The sequence below is a fragment of the Monodelphis domestica genome, chromosome 5 (assembly GCF_027887165.1).
Source record: "Monodelphis domestica isolate mMonDom1 chromosome 5, mMonDom1.pri, whole genome shotgun sequence".
Classification (NCBI taxonomy): domain Eukaryota; kingdom Metazoa; phylum Chordata; class Mammalia; order Didelphimorphia; family Didelphidae; genus Monodelphis; species Monodelphis domestica.
Window position 1 is genome coordinate 162,817,220 of NC_077231.1, and position 21,840 is coordinate 162,839,059.

At 35.5% G+C, this 21,840-nt stretch overlaps 1 pseudogene; it reads right to left on the bottom strand.

Moving 5' to 3' along the window:
- Positions 1–1,615: 1,615 nt before the first annotated feature.
- LOC130454260 (ubiquitin-40S ribosomal protein S27a-like) lies at positions 1,616–2,077 on the bottom strand (annotated as a pseudogene).
- Between the last annotated feature and the right edge of the window lie 19,763 nt (positions 2,078–21,840).

A 21,840-nucleotide genomic window follows, 5' to 3' on the forward strand; every position in this document is an offset into this window, starting at 1 on the left:
AAGGCCTTATACTTGATGAATTAAAGTATGCTAAATAAAGGTTTAATGCATTTTCCTTAAAGTCCCAGGATAAGCATGAGATAACTAGCAATCTAGGAAATAGAGAGGTTAGATAGATAGATAGATAGATAGACAGACAGACTAATAAGTGCTTAGCTCATGATAGATACTTAATAAATGTTTTCAGATACACTCACACACACACAAACATACAGACATTCTAATTAATCTAATGCCATGTCGTAGCAACATATCCAAATTTCAGAAAATGTGAAAAGTGAAGGAGGAAAATTTTTTGTTCAAACATCAAATGTTAGCCACAATGTGGTCACAAATTATTCTACATTCAGTTGTATTCCTAGCAATGTTTAGCACCATGCACCTTTTGCCAACTGCCTTGGTAAGAAAATTCTTGAGAATTTTTTTTTCAAGAACATCAAGAACAGAGGAAATATTTAAAGCAATCAAGTGAATTGATAACTGAACATATAATTTGTTTCCACAAATACACACATATAAATTTAGAATATGTACACACATTCCCCAAAGACAAAATAAAAATAATTTCTAAAACTTGTGGATTTTATTTACTTATTATCAAATAGATATTCATATAGAAATCAGATCCTTTAACCAAGGAGGGAAAAAACCCCTTTAAGGGACTTTTTACATGAACACATAATTGTGACCATATCTATCATATGGAGCCTCTTGTTTTAAAGACTTCTTTGTACCACCACAACAAAGCAGGTTGTCACAATTGAGAGGAACTTCATTATACTGAACTGCTCATAATGGCATTTGCTAAATTGGGTTACTACGCTTGTTAGTAGTTGTTTCCCAGTTACCTGCAGATATTTAATGCAGATGCCAATAGTGCCAACATCCTGCCAAGGAGAAGCTCATGCCCCTGGAGAATATGGCTTAGTAAATTTAAAGGAACCTTTAGTATGAGTATGAGACCATACCTTTCGTCTGCCATGCCTGCAATAAATTTGCTGTAATCAGGGTCTTCACTTTATGTGAAAGAGCTTATTGTTCTGGATAACAACTAAACCAAGGACAAGTTTCAACTTTAAGGATGAAATGCAGATTTCTCATTAAAACGCAAGTCTTTTTTTTGAAAAGGTTGAATAGGATAATAGTTTTAAAAAGAATTCATGCTGCTTAACTATAAGGCACTGAAAAAAAAAGTCTGAATCATGAGTATTCTTGGGCTCTAGGCCAATAGCTTTTTAATTTGATTGTGAATGAGATAAATTTCTCTTCTCCTTAAGTTTTTTCCTTTCACTATTTTTATTTTCCTAAGTCATGAAAATAACAGTGAGTAGATAAATTTGTCTCAATAACTCTTACTCCCATAGTAAGAAAAAATTTACATATATACAGATACATACATATATGTATATAAATATGTTAAATATATCTATATAGTTTTGTCGTATCAAGGAATGCTCATGGCATCATACTCCTAATATACTGATTAGGAAAGAAATGATATATGTTCTTGCAAAGTATTATCCCTTCAATATTGTCTGCATTTTTTATCCTGATAGTATTTTTATATACACACACACATATATGCATATATATTCTTTAATGAAAACATATATGTTTACTTGTCTTCTGGCTTGTTGAAGCAGTTAAGTTAGATAACAAATCCCAAAATAATGTCTGTCAAAATGGCTAACCATACAGACCCTGGCACCACATTTATCAGAAGGGAATTCTCTCTGGAGATAGCTAATCTCAGCATTCTCATAAACCTTATAGTACTTTAGAATAGCAAATTTAACCTTCTACATATGACTATTCTTTTGGGGAGTGCTGTAAAACCTCTTCTCTTCTTGGCACCAGCTCAAAACACAGAACAAGATGAAAGGAAGGCTCTTTCTGAGTGTTGTAGTCATGTAAAGTAGGCCCATCTCCCAGTTGCTTGCCCACAAAAATTCATTTTTTTGATAAGGAGGAATATCTTCCTGATCTTATATCTTGGCCTTGACACTTTCTATAGTATCAGATGGTTTGCCCTCAAGGATGATTTTTTCCTCTTTAAAGTCTTCATGAAAATCTACATTGTGTCAATGGATTCAGTGGAGGAGAAAGAAAAAGTAAAAGAAATAGTCAGAGGCCACAAGTGGGAAGCAGAGCCTGAGGTGTGCACATACTCCCTTTGTATCTTAATAAATTTTTAAAAACTCACTTATTAGAAAAGGTTCTCAAAAGAGATTGGCTCATTTTAAAAAACATTATTTTCACCTCTATATTTAATTTCCTCAGTATAAGGAACTCAAGGGCAGCTGTGTGACACAGTATTTAGAGTGCTAGAACTAAAATGAGAAGATTTATCTTCCTGAGTTGAAATCTGGCCTCAGACACTTACTAGCTATGTGACTCTGGACAAGTTACTGAACCATGTTTGTCTCACTTTTATGTAAAATAAAGTGCATAAGGAAAGGACAAACCACTCTACTCTGTGCAAGAAAACCTCAAATGGTTTCATGAAAAGTCTGACATGACCAAAATGACTTAGGGTGCTTATATGCCAGTGGACCCCTAAGCCAATAAAATCACAGATTTTGAGGAACAGATATTTAAATATGGATCAATCAGAAAATTTTACACTGAGAAAAAATAGTATGCTCCTTAAATACTGATAAATATCCCTAACAGTACAGGTCTAGAACATATGCATCATTATACAAACAGCACAGGAGGGAGTGGTTTTTTGCCTTTCTCTGTTTTTTTTTATTTCCTCTGGTTGTTTATAATTTCTCTCTGCTTTAAGTGGATTTTAATGAATAGTATTAAAATAATACATGGAGATTTGAATATTAATTTTAATCTTTATAGAATGTATCTCAGAGGACACAATCTAATCCATTTCTGAAAAGGAATACTTTTTTTTTTCTACTGTACTCAGTTAAATACTTATCCATCATTTCCTGAAGACTTTTATTGAAGAGGATCTTTAGAATATTTTTCTTACATAGTTCCTCTCATGCCCTGACCTCCAAATTCCAGTGTTTCCCATGGGTCTGTTCTCTCCTCATGCATGGATAGATTGGAGGGAACACAGATATTTGCATTCATATCCACACTATACCTTTAGCTTGGTTTTGGCTCAAAAAATGGTAGCACAAGATAGTATGAATACTATAAACCTTTTCCTAAATATTCGTAGTATATACAAAGTTCCTAATTACCCACTGGGTTGAAAACTCCATCTCTAATTGATAGACTCTCCTTTCATTAACTTGATTCACTGTCTCAACTCACTTCACTTACAGACTCGTGGAAAAATACTAAAGCTTACAATATTTCATTGTATATTTCTAACTGACTCAAATCCACCTTTTCTATTGTGTCCTTTGCCTTCTGAGATTGATATACTTCAAGGCTATTTATTAACCACATCTTCCTCTGTGAAGACCAATGACAGGTACATCCTCATAACATCTTAAATAAATCCAGGTTAGACAGCTGGATGTCCTTGTTTTCTCAAATTTATTACTCATAACTTCTTTTTTGCCATTTTTAGATTCTGTAATTTACCTCTCAGCTTGATTAAAAATCTCTAGAGTTGCTTTGTTCATTTGATTCTGATTCTTTTGCTTTGATATAGAACATATTCATAGGTGATTAAAAAAACTATTGATTTGTCCTAATTATAATCATATGTTGAATTAGAAAAAAATTCTTAATACTTTTACAAAACCTGAGATTTATTCTTAATATTATTTAATTTCTAATGTTACGCTATAACATTTCCTTTAATGTTTAAGTATTTTCTTCATTCTTTTGTCTTGACCATCATAAGAAGATCCTTACACTCCTTGCCCCAGAGAATCTTCTAAAATTAAAATAATGAAGATTAAGTGTGAATTTTATAATTTTCTATAAGCTGAAGTAGTTTCTGCTAAACATGTCCAGAGGTGACTTGGACATATCTTTGATTTATTCCATTTGGATGAATGAAGGGAATCAAACTTACATATACCTAACTTAATTTCTCCATTTAGATAACTAAGGAGAGTATATTCCTGTGATTAGGCATGTTATTCCTCCAAATCCCATGAGGAGATCAGGAAGGGTCTGGAAAATAATAGCCCACCTCCTCATTAGGTATCTGCCAATTAAAGATGTCTTGTATTTTCTAGGGGATGGCTGAATAATGACCTTTTGGAAATGTATTTAAATAACTCAAAACTCTGAATAATTTGTCTCTGATCACTGAGAGAGATCATGAATAATTAACTTATTGGTTGTTGGTAGCCTAATCAATGAAATTATTTTTCCTTCCCTGATCCCAGCCTCTCAGAATTGTTACTTCTCACAAATTCCAGAATTCAACTTTTCCCTTTTTTGTGTCCTACCTTCATAGAGAATGATAGTATGTGTGTTTGAGTGTGGAGGTGGATAGGCTCATACTTTGGCAAGAATTAATAAGTCTTGAAGAAAAGACCATATCTGAACATTATGGGTAGAGGGCAGGAGAAGAAAATTATTAAATTCAGTTTAATTCATCAAACTTATATTAAAAACTTTTATAGGAAAGGTTTTAGGGAAAGGTTTCAGGGAAGGGTAACAAAAGATAACACTAATAAAATAAATAACAGAGGTATATTAATTAAAAAGATAAAGGGAATTGAAGGGGATTTAGGGAAGTACTACTTCTATTAACCCACCCAGATATTAAACCTAAAAAACCTTAACTAAAACTAAATTACAAGTGGTTAGCAATGTCCACAGGGCCAGAGTCTCACAAACTCCACATGGTTGGGTCAAACAGCAAACTCAAGTTGTAGTGTCCTCACAAGGTCCCAAAAGGGATAAGGTTCTCACCATTCACAATGTCCACCAATGTGAAAGGGAACACTCACTCAACCTTATTGATAATCCAAAATCCTAGGCAGCTCCTCAATTTGTTCTTTAGGGAGACCACTAGGCACACCTTCAAGTCTGACTAGCTTGAGATTAAAAAGCCTCTTCAACTGCCTTAGAATCCTGACCCATCCAAGGTCTATGGAATTTTGATCTTGCACCATCCCAGGCTGCCAGCCTGCATTGCTATGCCCTGCTAGAAATCCTTTCCTACATTATAAGGAAAACATAAAGTCATAAATCACATCAAAATCAGAACCAGATATTCCCAACAAAAACATGTGCAGAACTGGGATAAGGAACCAGATGTTCACGTGGTCCAAGGATAGCATTCTCAATGGGGCAAGAAAGCACATATCATTAGCAACAGCAATATTTCTCATGTCAGGAATAATCAAGAAAAAGCAAAATTTCATAGTAATGGAATCTCTTCTCTCTTTTCTATATTTTTATCACTATGAATTCAGAAACTACTCATCTCTTCCAGTACTTATATCATCTAGAGTTTGTCTTAGTTAAGCACCACCAATGAAATGGTTGCACTCCTTCTGGGACAGCACAGATACTTCTATTCTCCTCCAAAGTCTATAGACTTCTCAATCTGGTAGAAATGGGAGAAGGGCCCATTTCATCTTGTAAATAAACTAGGCAAACATAGCCTTGATGGAAGCTTTGTGAATTCCAGATATAGCTCTTTTTCCTTTAGTGGAGGTAGGTTGACAGAAAAAAAATATGGCCATCATTAGAAAATATGGTATAAAAAGAAACCCAAGCTCTGGCTTAAATGTCCTGAATTGCTTGTGTTATCTCTATGAGGTCATTCATGGTTTTACAAGCATGTTGAACCAAATAGGTATGGAAAGCATCACAGCCTTGGTTGGATAAAGTAGTGCATAGCATGCATGGTATTAGATCTTGATATAGGATGACAGAGTTCAGGTCCCAGCAATAGCTGCTCCCACTGGACTAGAGTCCTGGAACAGAGAGGTAGTGGCCATGTCAAAGGTGAAATTCAGACTTTAGCAAAGGAAGGAGAGTTATCAGAAAGTTTAAGTGAATACTGCTCATAGTTAAACACTAGCATAGGGATAGTGGGAGATAGTGGCATGATAAAAACAATATATAAAACTTCTCTACTATAGATTAGGTTAATTTTTGTTTAATTTTTTTAAAAATTTACTTGAAATTTAGTTGACTCAAGGAATAAAAGCAGATGCTTTTGAAGTGATTTCCTGGTATCCTGAATTAAGAGACATGAAGGACTACAAAGAGTCATTGGTGTTTCCATAGAAGTGTTCATTTTTTTTATGGTTAGACTTAATATTTGATTGGTGATCACCAGGGATTTAATTTCTAAATCCCAAAATTAATTACTAAAGTAAAATGTAATTTATGGTAATTTATTTAAAATAGAGAGAAGATATTAAGGAAGAAAGAAAAAGGGGGAGAGAGAGAGGCAGAGCTCCGGTTTCCTCTGAGCCAAGTAGAAATTCTAAGCCCCAACCAGGGGAAAGGAATCTCAAGACAATGGGTCTTTCTTGGAGGTTCATACCTCCAGAAAGGGCAAGGAAACTAAGTCAGCCTTTACACTCACCAAAGTGACAGTCTAAAGGGAAAGCAGTCTGAAGTCTCCTGCACAAGTCCCTCCAAGGGTCCAGTTCCACAGTCAAGTATCTTCACTCCAAGTCTGAGTGTCTGTCTTCCAGTCTGTCCTCAAGTCTCTGTCTTCCAGTCCAACTCCGAGTGACTGAATGATGTTGATTCCGAGTCACTGAAGATTGATCTATGGATTCTATGGATTGAAATCTCCTTGTGTGCCTCTGTTTCCTCTTTTTAAAGACCTTTTTCTCTTCTGTCACCTCCCCTAAGTTTTTATATCTACCAATCACAGCCAATGTTTCTCTCCAGGACCACCCACTCTTTCTCATGTGTGTCACAGACCTCCCATTCAATGTATGAAATGGGTGTTCACACCTTTTGTGGTTAGTTCACACCTTTTGTAGTTAGTTCACACCTTTTTGTGGTTAAAATGGGTAGATCTACTTTAAATACTGTGTTTACACTTTAGGGGATTAAAATCTAAAAATAGAAAAGGGAATAAAGGGAAGAAAAAAAGAAAAAATTACAATTTAATCTTCACAATAAAGAAAGAGCTAAGTACCTTTATTGTTACAATCAGGGAAGAGCCAAATCTAATCTTCACAGAGGTCTGCCATGGGTAACATAAAAGCAGGGAAAAAAATGTCCTTGGCCTTGCTGACTATCTCTTTCCTTGCTATAACTAAATAAAAATCTTATTGTCAGACCTCTTTATGAGTATTTCATTTCATTCTAAACATCAAAACTAAACTATTCTTGGAAGAGTCAGAAGGAAGTTAATAAGAATATTATGTAGATAAATCATCTCAGTGAATACAAAGACTTGGAAAATGAAATTTTAAAATCCTATCTACATCAGTTTCAGTTTGGTGAATGTTACTACACTATCTAACTGGTTCAGGTAGTTTGCTATCTATTAGGTGTACCAGAGCCATATATTGATGATATTCAGGTATCTGTAATCATTAAAGAGCTATAATGTTCTATTTCTTATCAGTTGGTACTAGAGTCCTGGAAAGAGAAGTGAAGGGCTAGATTAATTCCTTTTAAATATTCTTTTCCTGTGATTCCTTCAGTAGTAAGGTTTTGAGTCTGATCAACAAACTGATACAGAAGAGTTGAGAATTGATGTTCTTGGGATTAGGTTAATATTCAATTATAGAGCCGAATATGATCATGTCTCTGACTGAAATGAATACATCCTAAATTTTTGGTACTGAGAAGGCAGTTCTGGATTGAGGTGTGTTGAGGGATGATAATTCTCTCTCTATATATATTAGCTTTAGGCAATGCTTCTGATATTGGAGGGGGGGTGGCATGGGGTGGAGAATTTTGAAGGATTCCCATATAATGTCTGGATTTTGCAAAATCAACCAAAGGAACTCCAGAAATACTAGGAAGATAGGAATGCAAAAGATATTTAAACTATTGAATATACATTGCTTTCCCACATGGACCACATGAGGTTTACATGTATAATTTGAAATCTAGACACTCCAAGTCTGCCCCTGTCTCCTAAGAACACACCTTGAACAAAGTCCTAGACTCCCCTATTTCAGAAAGAACAATAGACTTAAAGGTAGACCTAATGTTAAGTACCCTTTTTGTCTTAGTAATTTCTCCCATTCTATCAAAGCCCTCTCCAAGATAGCCCAGCACTTGGCCATACCCTTCCATTTTGTCTCCATTGTATTCACATTTGTATCCATCAGTCTCTCCCTGATAATCCTGACTTGGAATTCTCATTTCCTTGTAACCATGATGTCAATCAATCATACTTCCCTGTCCTCAGTTCCCCAAAAGGTATATAAGTTCCCCAAGTTCTATTGGTCTTTGGAGTCATCATCTAGCATGGTGTCACTCCCAGGGATAAGGTCCCCAGAGTCCCAGGATGTAGACCCTGAATAGTTTTTGGCCCTGGGCTCTGTGAAAACAGCTGGTTATTGTGTAGGGTCTGAGAAAAGACCTATGTCTTTCCTGATTAAAGACTTGGTTTTTTTTTACTACTTTAGTAGTTTTGTGTTATTTTCAAGTTAACACCTACTAAGGACACAAACCTAGATAGAAATAGGCACTCTTCAAGAGTAAGGAAAAGGAAATGGAATAAGTATTTACATAGTGCCTATGAAGTGCTAGGCACTGGGCTAAGTGACTTTTTAAACAAATATTAGCTAATTTAATCCTCACAATAATCCTGCAAAGTAAGTGCTATCTTTATTTTCATTTTATAGTTTATAAAACTGATGTAAACAAAGATGAAGTGATTTGACTAGGATGAAACAGCTAGTAATTGTATAGTACTAGATTTGAACTCTAATCTTTCTGACTCTAGGCCCAGTACTTTTTTTACTGATCATTTAATCTACCTCTGAAATAGGTGAAGTTTCTGAAATGGTATTAATCCATAATGACTAGGCTCAGCTACCAATAGTCCAATAGTTTTGGTTAACTCAGCTTCTGACAATGAGGAAACTGGTATGGAAGTGCGAGGTTTTATTAAGATCCCCATACCCATTGTTAAACTGGAAAAAACACAGAACTATTAAATAGTCATAAAAACCATGTCTTTAATCAGGAAAGGGATAGTGTTAAATATTTAGGCCTCCACACAGATTCAAGTTCCCCAAAACACACAGAGCCGAAAGCCCTGGCACTCTGGGGAACAGTATCCCTAGGAGTATCACCTCCCTGGATAATAGCTGGGAAGGAGGAAAGAATTTGGGGCTCTTATGTGGGGAGTGTTCAAATGACACTGACAGGATACAATAGGGCTTAGGAAAGGAACTATAGCCTGAGGCTAGGATGTCAGGGAGTGGACTACTTACACTGACACTAAAAGGATGGTCTCTGTACAGGGGTTGGTCTTCTTGGGAAAGATTTCTGGTACAATGGGAAAGGCTACTAAGACAAATGAGTACTTAGCATTTGATTAAAGATGGCTAGCTCCACCTAACTAGGGCCATTAAATATCTTAAGATCTATTATTCAGTCTGAAACTGCTAGTCAGAGATTCCCTTCAAGGTGCATTCTTACAGAAATAAGGACAAGCTTGGGGTCTCCATCTTTCAAGTTGAGTAAACTTGGGGTAACTATATCCCAAATAAACACAGATTTTGGGGTCCCCCAGATTTCACATTGATATCACCAATATATGTAGAATAGTTTGAGAATGATTGTGTTCCTTATTGGTTTTTGTTTGTTTGTTTGTTTTGTTTTGTTTTGTTTTCCCCAGGGGCCACAACAACACACGGGGGCTAGACCTCTTACCATCTTTCACAGGCTGTGATTCTGTCAAGAAGAATACTACCTTTTAGTGATTTGAAAGAATGCTAAAAAGACTGCAGTAATTCTGAGCATGGTCAAAGGCAGATTCAACATGAGAATTTGTTAGATGAGTGTAGAAAGTCAGTGTTCAATTCCACCTAAGGTAATCCATTGTGTAGAAGCTTCCCTAGCTTTCTAAAAATTGTTCAAAGAGGTTATATATATTCAAAGATAAATCTCTCCTTAGCTTCCCAAAAAGTCTATATGTATCGTCATTATATTTATTGTTGGTATATTGCTGTTTTTAAGAAAACAAACCTAATTGTTAGCCATTTTAGACCGCATGGCATATCACAAATCCCTTTATTTCATGGAGTAGTTTTCTACATCATCTCTTAGGATTCTACTCCCTGCAATATGATGATGAACTAATATGGAATATCCCACTGAGGAAGGACTTTCCTGATGGACACCACCATGATATAGATCAAAGTAGTTGAATACTTGGCCCACAGGTCACATTCAGCCCACAGTACTCCCAGGTAAGTTCTAAATCTGATTAAAATATACTTGGAAAATATTAAACAGATTAAAATATAATAAAGCATAGATAATATTGCATTTTAAAACTACCAACATATGCAGCCCAAAGGGCTCTTTATGTATTGTTTAGTGGCTACCATTTATAATTGTCTAGACCACAGAGAGTACCTGGAGATGAAAGTTCAGGAAGGGCTTGGTTTGTGCCAGAAACTCTGATAGATATTCTAACAGGGTGATGACCCAGACTGAAGGATTCACAAAAGAGTAGTTGATTCCACCCACTTCCACTGCCACTCTTTTACTTTAATGCTACAAACTTTCTTTTTCAAATCTATGTACTGGCTTTTAAAACTGGAGATGCTTTATTTTTAGAGAAGCAATATGAATAACATATTGGTCAAAATCTGGAGGCTTGGTTTCAGATGCCATTTCTAATCCTTCTGAGTTTTGTGGCTAAGAACAAATCACCCAGTCTTTCTAAGTCCAAGTTTTTATATATACATGAATGGAATATAAATGTATGATGACACACCTTACATTGTTATAGGGAAAATGCTATATAAACCCTCAAGTGCCATATAAATTTGAGTTATATGCCTGGTTTATGGTCTACATGTAGCTAGAGTGTAATATTTTCAGTCTCTGTATCTGAAGAATCCATTTAAGAAGGTCTTAGAGCAGTCATTGCCTATATTCTTTTATTAGCTGGGTTGGGGATTTGGTATGGAGTAATAGAAGAGTATTTGATTGTTGCGTCAATAGATAGGGAGACCAAAAATTAGCAATGATTAAAAGGAAAGAAACATTTCTCATTGTTGTAGTGTTAGGGTGAGGAAAGCCATTATCTAAGCAGATCAATACATATCTGAGGTAAAAATCAGGGATTTCTGTAACAATTAAATTAGTTTCTCTACTAAAAGTATTATATTTTTAGAGGTTTATTAAAGATTATTAGAAATCAAGGAAATAAGAAAATACAAAATAAGAAAAGCACTTGTTTAGGGCTGAATAGCCCATTCACAGCCCCTTACTCTACATCTTGAGAGACGCGAGTTCTTAGAAGCAGAAGCAGAGTCCAAGTAAGTGGTACAGTCAGTTAAAATACAAATGCTGATCTAGCACTCAGGTGAGGACTCAGGTGAGATTATAGGGCATTCTGGGAATAGCCAAAGATTTCTGGGGATTGAAGTCTGGGGTTCAAATCTCCATTTTTACATACCTCCATTTGATCATTATTGGGAAAGCAGTTTCCCCCAAAAGATCATGAAAACATAATCAACTTAAAGATTACAATAATTTGAGGATAAGAGAAAAAAATGAACAAAACCAATAATTGCTAGACGCTTTGACAAAAAACCAGTTAGGGGGCAGTCCCCTTTGCTATGGAAGTATACATACAAATAAATGGTCAATCAACCACACCCAAAATTCATTCTTGATCTTCTTGTGCAGCTTGTGGTCTGGAGGCATCTTCATGGTGCCTTCTCCAAACAGTTCAGTTTCTGGATTGGGAGAGGTATCATGTTTCTTAACCTAAAATTCTTTTCAAAAGGAATTTAAACTTTGCAATTTAAAATAATAATATTTTTACATTCCCCCTTGAAGAGGGTGATTGAAAAACACAGGGATCATTTTGGGATGCATGGCTGAGTTATGAGGTATATGAATCAATTAGCAAGAGAAATTAAAAAGATATCAGAAAAATCCAAATAAAAAAGATAATTTCTGGAAGAAAATATAGACTATCAAAGTCTTATGTGTAAAAATTCTAAGTAAAGGAAAAATAAATCTATAACAGGTCCTTGAATCAGGGCCCAATTAAAATGATATAAGCAAGTAAGCATTTGCCCAGTCAGTAGCCAGGACTACAGAAAGTTTGCCACACTATGAAAGACAGAAAAGGGACTAGATTATAGGAGCCAGGTTAGGAACCAAATTTGGGATACTCATCTGTAAGTATTTTCACAAAGGGTATGGATACAAGGAAGACCTACTTCTTACTTCAAGCATACCTACCTTGAGTCTCACACTCAGTTCAGGTCCTTTGTATTGACTTAGAAGTGCATCAATCCTACCTGGATTAGTTTTTTTCTTTGTTGGTCTGTGTCCTCTTTTGGCACTATTCAGGTTATCTCTGTGCTCCTTTTTGATCACATTTCCTGGAATTAATTAACATTAATCATATTCCCATAACAGTCATCAATAAATAGCAGGTTCCCACAGTCTAAATCTTTTTGGGTATATTATTATTGGGTATTATTGGGTATTATATTATAGCAAATATATATATTTAAATTTATATTATTGTAGAATAAAATTAATATTGATTGTATGTACTTTGAGTACATAGAAATGAGAAAAAAAGAAAATCAAATATTTTAATAAAAATAGAAGAAAAAATAATAAGATAGGTAAAAAGAGAGGAAAAAAATAAATTCAGAAATTCAATATGTTAGGAAAAAAAGCATCTACTTGTCAAACTTATCAATGGATTATCTCCAATTCATGTATAGGATACAGCCAATCAGTTTCAATAGGAGATGCTCTATTTACATTTGAGCAATGAATCCAAGAGTCCTTTTCTCCAATTTTTATAGATATTGGAGTAGTTACAATATTTGGAATGGCCCTTCCCAGGAAGGTTGAGTTGCTCCCGTACGCTGGAAATTCTTTATAAACACCTTGTCTCCTGGGTTTAGGTCATGAAGTAAAAAGTCTAGTGGTCTGGCTTGTACTGAAGCTCCAGATTCATGTAGTTCACATGGTTTGTGCTGTAATTCCTGTATATAGGTAGCAATAGCATTATCTCCCCCTAATAGCGATGTATATGCCGGGGAGAAAGGCTTAGCCTGTATAGGAGGATGTCCAAAAAGCATCTCAAATGGTGAGATGTGTAGGTCTCCCCTGAGCCTGCTTCTAAGATAAAATAGTGCCAGAGGGAGAATTTCAGGCCATTTTAAATGGGTCTCAGTGCATAATTTGCCAATCATAGTTTTAAGTTCTTTATTCATCCTTTCAACTTGACCTGAGCTCTGGGGATGATATGGAACATGGAATTTTGGAGTTATCCCCAAGCAAGAATATATCTGATTTAGAACAGAATCAGTAAAATGACTTCCTCTATCAGAGTCAATGTGTGTTGGCAGGCCAAAGCGAGGAATAATTTCTTTTAAAAGCACCTTAGCAATGAAAGCTGCTGTAGCTTGGGCTGTAGGAAATGCTTCCGGCCATCTGGTCAGTTGGTCTACTATGATTAGACAAAATTTATATTGTACAGCCTTTGGCATTGTTATAAAATCTATCTGCAGGTACTCAAAAGGTGTGTAAGCCAGAGGACACCCACCAAAGGCTTTTCCATGAAAGGCATGTTGGTTATATTTCTGGCAGGTACATTCTGGCTGAACATACTTTAGAGGCTATAGTAGTTATACTAGGGGCTAACCATACTCTCTTAACAGAGTCCATGATGCCCTGGGTACCAAAGTGGCCATTTTTATGAACAGATTTGGCAAATTTGGTGATAGAAACTTCTAGGGAGCAATTGTTTTCCTTCAGATGACATCCATACTCCATTGATCTATTTTGCTTTGAATTTTTGTTTCCATTTTTCCACTTCCTTTCCATTATAGGAAAGTGATAAATTTAAGTAATCAGTGGTTGTTAATGTTAAATTAATTCAGGCCCTTCTATGACTGCTAGCTTTACAGCAGTATCTGCCCGGCCATTTCCCCTAGAGACAGGATCTGTGCCACCTGTATGGGCAGAGCAATGAACTACAGCTAGGGCTTCAGGCAGCTGGAGAGCAGAAAGAACTTCATTAATAATTTCTGCATTAGCTATAGATTTTCCAGTTGAAGTTAAAAATCCTCTCTAGAGCCATAACATTCCGACTAAGTGACAAATGCCAAAAGCATATCTAGAATCCGTATAAATTGTTGCCTTTTGGTCCCTGGCAATTATAAAGGCGTGTTTCAGAGCTATGAGTTCTGCCCCTTGAGTGCTAATATTAGAGGGCAGCGAAGCTGACCACTCAGTGGCAAATTCTGTGACTACAGCAGCTCTAGTGTAGTGTATGCCATCCCCAGTGGGCTATTCAGCCCTAGATATGTGCTTTTCTTATTTTGTATTTTCTTATTTCCTTGATTTCTAATAATCTTTAATAAACCTCTAAAAATATAATACTTTTAGTAGAGAAACTAATTTAACTGTTACATTTCTCAAGATGACTGATTTTAAGGGCTAGATTGAAAGTGATCAGTTAAGTTTGAGAGCAAAAGATCTCAAATTAAAGGAGGCTGAGCAAGCAAAGTTTGAAAAGCAGTGAAGTGGAAAGCTATAGGAGCACCCTAAATCACCCATTTGGAAACAGAATATTTGGTATGTGTATAAGTAATAAAAAATTCAGATTGAACCTAGACAAAACATGGCAAGACATTAAAAACAGAATGAATTAAGTCTTACTTTTAAATCATTTGTTTGTTAACTAATGATTATATAGAATATCCTCTTCTTGTGAAACATTCCCTTTTGAGCTATAATTTAGCTCAATTTCTGTACCTTTGGTCAGTTCTTCCTAACAGTTGTGCATTATAGTCATGGATAGCAAAGCACCAATCAAGCATTGTTGGGTCCTTTTGCCAGAGTGCATATCTCACAGATATGAGTCGGAAAAAATGCCAATATCCGGTGGAGGGAGGAGGGGAGTGCTTCATTCTACTCCTACTATACCACTCTTTCATAGGAATTGGTATTTCTTGAATATCTTTCTATACTGCAGGTAGACTCGTTTTTCCCACTTTGCTGATCTTGAGGTTCATTCCATATCCAAAACTGTTTTTCCTTGTCATACCATATTATAATAATTAATATCTATAGATCAAAATTTAATGACTCTTTTGATATCTTACTTCAAGGGATATGAAGGAAAGGAGTGATGATTTTGTTGGTTTTCTTTAATCAAAGCTACTGTATGTATCCAAGTGCATATGAGCTGATTGTGAAGTATCTTCCATAGTCTCATGATGCTAATAGAGATGTGGCATGACATAATGAATGGAACTGACAAGGAAGGAAGACCTTGATTCAAGTCCTGTTTCTGGCACGAACTAGGAAAACTTGCAATATCTTTTGGGCCTCAGGCAACTCTCTGAGTTTCTAAGTTGCAACTGAGTTGACAATCTAGGTGGGTAAAATAAGTTTCCACATGGTAAATTCCTTATATAAGGGAAATCACAGGTCTGAACTTGAATTATGTTCTCCTCACTCAGAATTATACAATAACAAAGATAGAAAATTATCAATACTTTTGTTCTTGAGTTAGGAATGAATTGACAAAAATAATAATTCCTTGTTATGAATTCTGGAGATTTGTACTTCAAATAGTTTATTGAGCAAGTGTGTTTTAAAGATATTAACATTTCCTTTCATTCATTGCCTAAGTGATGGATAGGAGGGGAGAGATGTGAAAAATTAAATAAGCTGTTAGATGCTGGTAATATATTGAACATTTTTGCTGAACTTTTAAAATATGTTTATCTTTTTCTTTTAAAATCTTTTCTCATCCTGATTTGCTGAATTAAGGAGAGAAAGACATATTTAAACTATATTATGTAAAACAGTATAGTCACATATAACCAACAAGGAATCCTCAAAAAGAAGCAGAAGGAAAGGATTTCATCAAGGAATTTTATGACAAATAAAGAAAATATGGTGGTACATGTAGTGAGAGTGAGGAAAGACTATTGCATGGTTAGAGTGCTTCACTTGGTAAAACTATGATATTGGAAAAAAGTGAAAACAGTCTTTAGTATCCTGGGTGCCACCTTGTCATGTACTTCTGCACATGAATTGCTGATTATAGATGACTTGCAATCTGCCTTATTAGTAGGATTGATGAGACCACAAATTCTGGGAAATCAGGTCTCCACTGACCATTTTAAATCCATAAAATAGGATCAATAATACTTTCAATGCCTGTTATGAGAAGCAAAAGACATAATAATGTACTGTGAAAGTATTTGCAAACTGAAGTGGAAGGATCATGGAATTACATGGAAGACATGCCACTAGATAGCCATACTTAAGTGTGGTAACCTTGGGTCAGCAGCACCTTTGTGATATAAAAGGTACCAGTACACTTGGGGACCTTTCTCTTATTCAGATGATTGGGGAACTTTATTTTGTGGAACTCCCTAAAATAAATACTAACTTGCTTTAAAAATGACAATATCAAAAAGTTGAAAACAAATTTTAATTTATGTTTTTGAAAATCTAAAGGGCTCACAACTAGGCTTGTTTGATATACTAATAAGCCATCAGAGAACAATAAGGGTTTATAACACAACCACTCTAATCCTATTCCTAATTACTAAACTTGGACTATTAAAATTGTCTCTTAATTCGTATTAGTCCTTTATTCTCCTCTTTCTCTATAATCAAAATGCTACATAATAAAACACATGGCCTAGAGCACTTCTGAGGATAGCCCGAACCAGATTAAAATCTAATTGTGAATTTTTTTTACTAAAATTAAAATACAATAAATGATAGAAAACATCACATTTTTAATCCAAGGCAGTAGGTGGTGTGGAAAGGAAACAAGACTGACCCACCAACTGTCAGTCTTGTTTCCTTTCCACAGTGGCCTTCATTGATCCTTGTGTATAAATTCATGACTCTGTTCCTATTCAAGTTGGTACTACTGTCTAAGAGCATAGAGCTGATCATGTTAAAAAAAAAAAAAAAAACCAAAACAGCTACTTGTCCTGCAAAGAGGGATATTAAACTAAAGAAGCAAAAGAGATCATCCAGTATAGATCAGAGGAAAATCCATAGAAACGGAGAAATAGTTGGTAATTCCCTGCTCAGGGGTACTGAAGCAATTATTTTTGGTCTATATAGCAACAAAAGAGATCCAATGGCTCACAGTCCCCAGTAGATAGAATAGAATCTCCCATGACCTATCAAAGCACTACATCTAGTCATTCACTTTGTCATAAATGATCCTGCCAGAAAGCAGCTAAGAAGTATAGAAAACAAGTATAATGAATCATATTACTTGACACCTTTAGTACAGGAGGGAGGGAAAAGGAAGAGAACAGAGTTTGCAAGATGTTAGAAAAAAATTAAAAAAAATTATTTCTGTTTACAATTTGGAAAAATACTATAAAAAGAAAATATTGATTATGAGGGCTTTTCTAAAGAAACCAAAAATCAGAAGGGTACAGATCATATTTTTCTCACTGTCACCAAATCAAAGTCAAGGATGATGATGATGATGATGATGATGATGATTATGACAGTGATGGAAATAATGATGATGGTGTATTTATATAGTACTTTAAGGTTTACAAAACATTTTACATAGATTATCTCATTTAACCTTCACACCAACCCTGTGAGGTAGGTGCTATCATTACCCTTATTTTACTTATGAGGAAACTCAGGGTAAGAGAAATTAAATAACTCCCACCTGAGGTAACACAATTATTAAGAGCCTAAGGCAGAATTAAAACTGAGGCTGTTCTGACTCCAAGTCTAACACTCTAAGTAGCATGATGAGGGGGGGAAAATGTTGATATAGGGCATTTATAGCTGGCCAAGAAGATGGTGTTTGAAAATAAGATTTGCATTTATGTACTTTTATGTACATTTATGTATTTATGTACATTTATGCATATTATGTATGCTTAAGATAAAAGGATGAAGGTTAGGGAAGGAAGAAGCATTCTTTCCACCCCCTAAGTTGTATACCACAAAAAGTAGCATTTAATGGGCAAATAATAATAGTTCAAGTACCTAGAAGTTCACAGAACATAAAACTGAAAAAAGAGCCAGTAGCAATAGCATACATTGCCCAAAATGTCTACATAAAAGTGCTCAAAATTTGAAATAGAGACTCCTACACAAGGAAGAACTTTGATCTTGCAATTATCAGTGAGTTTTGACTGAAATACACCTTCAGAGTAATATCATTATTCAAAGGAAAGAGAATATATTCAAGATGGGATGGATTATGTCAGAAAAGAAGGGATGGGATAAAGAATTAGAGAAGCATTGTTATATTTAGCTGAAGAAAGGAACAAGAGGGGAGGTTGGCAGAGAACTTATGGGTGAAGATCAATAAAAGTAGAAACAAAAGTGATTTTTGTCATTGAAGAATATTACATGGTCAGAAGGAAAAAAAAAATAGATGAAGAATTTTAGAAACCGATCAAAAGCCTGACAGTGAGTCATGTAGTAAGAAAGGCATTCAGATTTGCAGACATCTGCTTTAGTTCTGTGTCTGCCAAAAGTAGAACAGGTAATAGCAACTTGAATTACTTTGACGGAAATTTCATCAAACAATTTATCCCCACTGACTTTGTGTCATCTAAAATCTGATGCACATGACACTTATGTCCTTTTCTAAGTAATTTATAGAAATCTTAAATATCATAGCCCCTGATACTTCCCTGGATTCATTCATTGGAAACTTCTTCATTTTAACACTAAACTATCAAAAAAGCATTCCTTGAATTTGGTCATTCAAACAATTTTGAATTCATCTAATGTTATTATCATTTAGTTCATATCTCCCAATCTTCTCCAGTAAAATGCTGCATTTAATCTACCAATTAATTCAATAGGAATAAATGTAATCTTAAAATTGGTTTTAAAAAGTCAACCTAATAAGTATAAGCTAGGGCTAGACAAAAGTTCTGGACAAAATCTGAAGATTTTTGTGGACATCAAGCTCAATATAAATCAGTAGCGTGATGTAGCAGCCAAAAAAGTCTAATGTAGTCTTGGACATCATTGAATTGAATATATTCCATGAATAAGAGGTGGCATTCCATCTGTATTCTTTATCTGTCAAACATCATAAAAGGTATTGTGTTCATTTCTGGTCACCAAATTTCAAGGACTCAAATTCATTTCATATGAGGATCAGTGAAAGGAACTGGGGCTGTTTAGGCAAGAGAAGAGAAGCCTCAGTGAAGCACATGAAAAATATTATTAAGTATTTGAAGAATTATATTGTGGAAAATATATTAAAGTTATTCTCTTTGGCGACACAGAGCAACTGCATGGTGTGTTAGCGTACCAGGCCTGGAGTCAGGAAGACCTGGATTTCTATTTGACCTCAGGTTCTAACTGTGTTACTATGAACAAGCCACTTAACCCAGTTTTCCTCAGTTGCTTCATCTGTAAAAGGAACCAGCAAAGGAAATGCAAACCACTCTAGTGACCTCACCAAGAAGATTCCCCAAAAAGATTCACAAAGTCAGACATGACGGAGAAATGACTAAGCAACAATATGACCACAGAGGAAAGGATTGGTAGCTTTGGGCCAGTATTTCAAGTGTGATATTGAAATCACTTTAAAAGACTGATATATATTAATTTAAGGTTGCCAAGAAATTTACCTATGAAAATCCTAAAATGAAACACTCAAGTCAGAATGGAGTTTATGGTGGTTTAATCACAATGGGAGTAGGAAAGGGAGAGGGAGAGAAGGAGAGAGGAGGAAAAGGGAAAAAGGTTAACTCAACCTTCTGGCAGAGCCAGAGGGAGTTTAGGCCCGAAGGCCAAGGTAGAGAAGGGAATCAGTCCTTCACTCACGTGACCGATCTGAAGGAAAGCTGTCTGCCAGCCTCCTTCCTGCTCAAGCTCCTAGCACGAACTGATCTCTAGCCCTCCTCACAGGAAGTCCTGAGAACCCCAGAGGCTGTCCTCTACCTCACTTCCTGTGTCTCGCATGTGCCAATGGTGGCTCTAGCTTGACCTAGGACCACCTAGAGGTCTGTCCTTTTTTGCACATGTCTGTTGAGGGCCATATTCTCAAATAATTAACTCTTGAGTTTTGCTGTAGCTCTTCCTAATCTTGTTACCCTGAGTAGGGTGGAGATTATAGTTTCCAATACCTGATTCTATTATTCCAAGTATCTCTATTGTTATTGATCAGGAAATAGCTGAATCCCATCTTCTAAAGAATGGTCTGAATAGGGTGGAGTAGTTTTGAAATTCACACAAGTTGGTTAATTTAGGTTTTGTATCAGGAGAAAAAATATATATATATAGTTCGAGCTTCCCCAAAGTGGGCTGTCTTTAGAAAGTGACAGGTTTCTCTTCCTTAAAAGAGACCCCTTCTCAGATATGTTATATTTAGTATTCTCTTTAGATCTAGATATCTCCTATGGACTCTTCCATCTTTCAGATGATTCCATTCATTGTCCACTTCTCTGAATTCAATGTCATCTCCCTGTTCAAAAAGCTCCAGTAATTCCCTAATCCCCATAGGAAAAATACCATATTACTCATCTGTTAGACATTTAAGCCCTTCAAAATATGACTTCAGCCTATTTTTTTCAGGCTAATGACATAGTATTACCTAAAACATACTCTAGATATGACCCAATATCAGGCTGTCTTTCCTCACAGTTAACAATATCCATTGTCTTTCTGATCTGCAAAGGTGATCTGTCATGATGATAATCATCACCCTCTTCACTGTTTTCTCTTGGAATTTCTACCTCTCTTCAATTCTCAAATTTTGTGCTATTTCATTCAATCTTTCTTGAATCCCTCAGTTCTTACACAGTACCTGGCACGTGGAAGGGGTTGGATAAATTCCTGTTTGTTGAATGCTTGTTAAATGTAGGATTAATGATGTCTTTTGATGATATTATGCAGCTATTTGATTATCTACAATTAGTAGTGACTGCTCAATTCTGCTCTCCTAGAATACACAACACTCACTGAATGCTGTTTAATTTGATCCACAATTCTTTCCAGGAACTATTCTCCTAGACAAGAAGTCTTTCAGAAGCTGCTCTGCCAGGTATAACACTTCACAGAATGGCTTTCTTCATATATTCTCTGTTGTTCACTGCCAGGCATAGTCCCAAAGGAAATATGATTGAGGAGGTACTCTTTGATCCCAGTTTTGGCTTTGGTTGAAATATTTGGCTACCATCACTTAGAGAGACAGACAGTTAGATTCCACCATTCCTTTTCAGTTTAAAACCTGAATCCTAACCATGAACCAACAAACATTTTCTTGGTAGAAGGGTGAGGGAACAAAATAAACTAAAAAAATTAAAAAAAAAGATTTCCTATCTTTTGTCCTTAAGGGGTAACTTGTCATGTTCATTAATGTGCCTTGGTTAGAAGACTTTTCATTGGTAGCAAGAGATCATGTTCCCCAAGAGATAAACTCTTTGGAAAAATAATAGCACTGTCAATGTCAAATCTACCTTAGAAATGAAATTTTAACTCGCTGGCTTTTGTTTTTTTGAGAAGTGGTATTATTCTCCTTTAGGTCAGGCATTTTAAATGCCTCCCAGTTTTTAACATATGAGTACTAATTAGAATATATCAAATTATCAAAACTGCTAAAGGCTCTGAGGTTATGGGCCTTTAATTTCTCAATTAAAAAATACCTTCTACTCTCCTATGTAGATAAATTGAGATTGGGGTAAAGAAACCTTTAAACAAAGAACTAAGGCCAGAAGACATTTCTATTTGTCTCTTTACCACCTTAAGGACATGTTCATTACATATGTATTC